Source organism: Propithecus coquereli, unplaced genomic scaffold, assembly GCF_000956105.1.
Source record: "Propithecus coquereli isolate 6110/MARCELLA unplaced genomic scaffold, Pcoq_1.0 Scaffold9, whole genome shotgun sequence".
In the NCBI taxonomy this organism is placed as follows: domain Eukaryota; kingdom Metazoa; phylum Chordata; class Mammalia; order Primates; family Indriidae; genus Propithecus; species Propithecus coquereli.
Window position 1 is genome coordinate 4,378,175 of NW_012155284.1, and position 5,206 is coordinate 4,383,380.

Sequence of the window (5,206 nt, forward strand, 5' to 3'; positions counted from 1 at the left end):
CCTTGGGGACCTGAAGCCACCGCAGTACCAGGGGAAGTAGGGAGATCGACCCCACATCTGGAGTTCCGCCTTTCTGTTCCTATTTTGCTTCTATTCAGAGGATGGTCAGGAGAGGAAACCCAGCGGTCTCAGCTCTGTGGAGTGAGTCAGCGCCCGGGTGAGGCGTGAGGACGCAGAGCCGTGGCAGCTGTGAGGGCCCCGCGGCGACTCCCTCCCGCGGGCCTCGTGCTTGTGGAGGAGCCAGCTGAGGCCCCGGAAAGCAAAGCAGCTGCCAAGGGCACGCGGCTGGAAGGGGAGCAGGTTCCCAGACTCCCAGCCTAGCTCTCCATTCCCAGCACCATGGTGACCCCCCGGAGCCCGCCCGCTCCCTGCTCCTCCCCGCGGAGAGCACCTCTCCTGTTCTTTCCGCCTTGGGCCCGAGAGCCCCTCTGCTTTCCCCGCAGGAGGGACTCCAGGTCTCTTGGCCCCGCAAACCCCCACTTGTACCCTTCTGGGCAGGGGTCCTGCCGCACTGTCGTCATATCCCTGCTGTCCCCCTCAGCCTCCAGTGGCGCATGGTTGGATTGGCCACAGCTGCCAGGTTCTCTGTCCTCCGGCTTCATGTGGCCCCTGCTCCCCTGCCAGGTCCGGGAAGGCCGCGTGAGGCTCAGGGCCAGAGCGTCTGGTGTCTCCATCTAGGCTCACGGCCTTCACTCTGTTGTTGCACTAATAGCCCCTCTGGCATCATTTTTCTTTCTTTCTTTCTTAGAGTAATGGCCTAAAATATGAGGCAGGGCCAGCAGGTTTGGAGGAAATGGTGGACCTCAAGTTTAAAAAATTTAATAAAACAGCTTTAGTTCTGGGAATGAAAAGAAACAATTTTAGGTGTTGATAAATGCTTGGCAGAGTTCTTTTCCTCTTTTCAGAGCTGATCCTACAGATTAGGGTTTTGGCACATGGCTTATGACTTAACCCATACACAAGCAGGGAGAAATGTAAATAACTCTTTTCTTCTGAAAAGGGGTCTCTGACCTTGGAATACGAGCCTTTAGTTCAAGCACTGACATCTCATCGTAGAAGGCATTCCCCTATCTCCTTTGTTCAAGGAGATCGAAACGCTGTACCTTTACTTACCTTTTCCACAGCGTCCTCCACTGCCCATCCCCTCCTCTCTCCGTGCGAACAGCACATTTACAAACTAATGCTTGTTATTGTTCATTACCATTTATTCTCATATGTATTTGTCACAAGTCTTCTAAGGAATTTCACCAGGCAACACTTTGTCCATATGGTTTGAATTACTTGTACCTAACAACAAAGCTTCATTTGTTTAAAAATATTCTACTCTTAAGGCTTCATGTTCAGTGCTCCCCGATATACCTTAATAGGGATGTTACTCTTTTGCGGGTAGCAATATCAGGAATGGGAAAGATGCCTCCTAGAATCCTGGCTTGTGAAAAGATGATGGCACTTGCCTAGAGCTAGGCAGTTAGTGTCAAGGCAGACGGTTTCAGTCTACTCAAGCCCACTGGGAAGGCTGTAAGTGGGCTCAGTGAAGGAGAGGACAGGAGAGGAGTCCCTGCAGTAGGTCGGCGAATGGCCCAGCCTGCATAGGATAGGGCTGCTGGTACCACCACCTCCGCTTGGCATGGCCACTTGTCCACACGCATCAGGCACGATGCTGTCAGCCTGGCTCACCACTGGGGGAAACATTTCTAATCCCTGCCCTGATTTGCCTCTGTCATTACTTGAAGACCAGTGAAACTGACTTCATCATAATAAAATGACACTAGAATTGTTAGGGTGAAAACATTAGTGTTTTGGTCAATAAGATGGAAAGACAAGCATCCGAGATCTTGGTTGTTTCTCTCTAGGACAGCCTCATTTAAATGAAGGTGATGGTTTTATTGTTGTGTTTAGCTTTCTTTTTCTAAAGTATTCTTAGCACTATTACTTAAGAACTGCATTTATCAGTTATTACCTGAAACCCAATTACGGTGCTTTAAATGAATTAAGAGTTTTATTGTTTTGTTTTCAGGTAACAAGAAATCCTGAGATAGGCAGACCACAGTGTTAGCTTCACAATGTCACCAGGGACCCAGGCTCCTTCTCTGTTTTTCCTCTACCATCATTAGCACAGAACTTTCATTCTCTAAGTCCCCCAAGGTCATGAGATGGCCACTGGAGCCTTTATAGTCACATTCCCCAGTTGGAGAAAAGCCAGTGTGAAAGCTGCATCAGGTCCCTTGCAGAAGCCCATCCTTTAATATGTTGGAAAAAAAAAAAAAGATGAAGCCCATTCCTATCTCTTGCCCTTAAATCTCATTGGCCACCCCATTTGCAAAGGAAGTTGGAAAATGTAGGCTTTTTAGCTGGATCCATTACCACCCCCCTAAGTTAGGGTTTCAGTCAGGGCCAGAACTAAGGTCAAGCAAGTAAGACACTTACCTTTGGTGTAAAATTTAAGGGGGCACCAAAAACCACATAATCAAGATAAAAGATGTTTTAATGTAATGTGCCATATTGGAGCCTGAGACAAAAGGAAAAATTGGTAATGCTGATTCTGTCTTTATTTAAAATTTCGATATTTTGTTCATTGTGGGTTTTTAAGTTAGTTATTTTTAAGATGTACATATTGAAATATTATTTAGCATGATTAATCCATTTTGTACGCCCTCAAATGTGTCCCAGATGAGTCCTGCCATACGCCAGTTGTGTCCTGCCATACGCCAGTTGTGGCCAAAATTTCTGTTGGCAAAGAAGGGGAGCATGGATATTGGGTAGGAACCTGGCAGTCTCTGCCAAGGACATGTTACTCTTTGCTTACCCAAATCCTTAGCCATTACAGGTTTTGAAGTGAGTAAACTTGTGGTTGAGGGACACCATTGGGAGGGCAGGTGCTTTGGTGCTGAGTGACCAAGGATGAGTTGATGTGGTCAGTGTCTTATAGTTAGTTTGGGGTCCATGTTATAAAAGTGATTGATAAAGTGTTGACCCAATAGGTACAGAGTCAACAACCGTGGAGTGTGGAACTTCTAGGAGGAACCACGGACTCAGAAGATCTTACCAGTTGCTGTAGAACTCAGGGCAAATGACCTCACTTACATGATGGTGGGCTCCTTGGGGAAGGGACTAAATGAATACATCATGTTCGGGGGAGAACTCTGCAGCACCCTGTGCCATGTGCAGACAAACCTCTTGGAGTGATTGTTTATGGTTCAGCTTGATTTCATGTGGACCTGCTTAGTGGTTATGCTTCTACAACAAGTTTTGGAGAAATGATAGACTAAGGTCACATGTGTATGTGAACCCCAAAATAGTTAATTTGCTGTTTTTAGATTCTAGTGGTATAATTTGATTATTAGAGATATGGTTTATAATTTTTTCATGACTTTTAATAATCATGTGGAATTTCAGAGAAGCTCATTTTTTAAAAACTTCAAATTATTTTTAAGTTACTTTTTCTAAAATTATGTGTAATTTTGAAAAGTTCTACTTGATGGTGTTTAGCTATGAATTGGATTGCCCTCAAGTAATTGTACTAAAAATAATGTGCCTAGTGGATCTTATGGCTTAACTTGGGGTATGGACAAAATGGCATTTGCCCAATATACTGTGCTGGGAACTAGGGTCCCCTACCCACCCTTCTTCTAGTTTCCAGAAATTTGATCTTCAGGTAAATTTTTATAAACTTTTTTTTTTTTTTTTTTTTGCAAAATTTACAATCAGCGAGTTGATACCTGAAATAAAAAGACAAGTGTAAATGAATTAATCCCTGAAATGAAAAGACAAGCACTTTTGGGAAGAGTTGCTACATTCAATGAGCCTGATTTTTGCAAAGACATTAAAAAACATTTCGTGGGTATGATTCATACTAGGAAGCGTTTATAAGTTCTTGCATTGCACAAATTCATGATTCAGTCTGTCAGATGATTTCCCTTCCCGAGACTCTATAGTGTTGCAAAATTCAGTGATTTGCTTCACAAATCCTTTCATCTGTCTCCTCATGTAATGCTTTCTGTTTTAAAGCTATGAGCATTTTCTCATCTAGCTGTATGCCAGTCTCGCTGCATGGCCTGGCTCCATCCTACACTAACTCCTGTTGCCTATTAGGCTGCAAAACGCTTCCAAGGAGGCAGTTGTGGCTTCATACTTCAGGGAAAAGTGCTGTGTTTTATCTCTTCACCCTTTCACAGGAATGCTATGACAGTAAAATGAGGTAACCAGTTAAAGTCCTTTCAGTTCTTATGAAGTCACCTGCTGCAGAATTCTAGGCGTTGGTATAGGCAAACTTTTCAAGTGTGAAAGTGCTTTTCTTAATGCTCTGCCATTTAACATGTGGTTGGTTGTTTCCAGTTGGAGAATGCATATCTGAAAAGTAAATTGTTTTCATTTATTAGCATTAGGCTGGTTAAAATAGAAGTGTCTTGGTTGTTGGCATTTATTAGCATTTTTAAAATATGGATGCTGTGTCTCAGGTATTATGGCCAGGGCCGCAGTTTCCCCATTTGTGAAACATGATCATTGCACCTACGTGAAAGCTGTGAGGGAGTTAAGCAGCAATGCATTTAGCAGGTACACGGTATGAACAAATTCCCTGAAAAAGAAATTTAGAGTAAAGAGACTTTAGTCCACTGAACAATTTATAAACTGGGGAGATGTAGGCAGCTTTCAGTATAAAATGAAGGTGCATTACAGAGAACAAGGAGAGGTTCAGGTTTTATAGCAAAAGTTCCCACCCAGGTTCCCAATCAGGTATATTTATTCAAATGAAGTAGCGAAACATGCTTAGTTCTGATTCGTCAGTGCAGCTGAGTTCTGATTGGTTGATACAACCAAGCCCTGATTGGCTGGTTCAGGTGAGCTCTGAAAATCCAAAAGTTAAACAGGTGTGGGTTTTCAGGGACCTCAGAGTATGGGTGTGACCTCTAATCAGCAAATGGCTGCTTGGCTCTATATTAAATTTAGACCAGTTTGGGATTTGGGATTCTATTTGGGATTCATCTTGAAGGACTGGCTCTTTCAGGTTGACATTTGTTCACAACGTATTTATCACCATGCCTGTTGCTTTGATTGGGCCTGTAAATGGCACCATCGTTGGTTATTGCTGCATAAACACATCCTACAACCATTGCACAAACATGGCAATGAGTTAACGTGAATACAGTAAAAGGCAATCTGAGCGCATAAAATAGGGAGTGTGCAAAGGGGGTTGAGTTAGGACAAT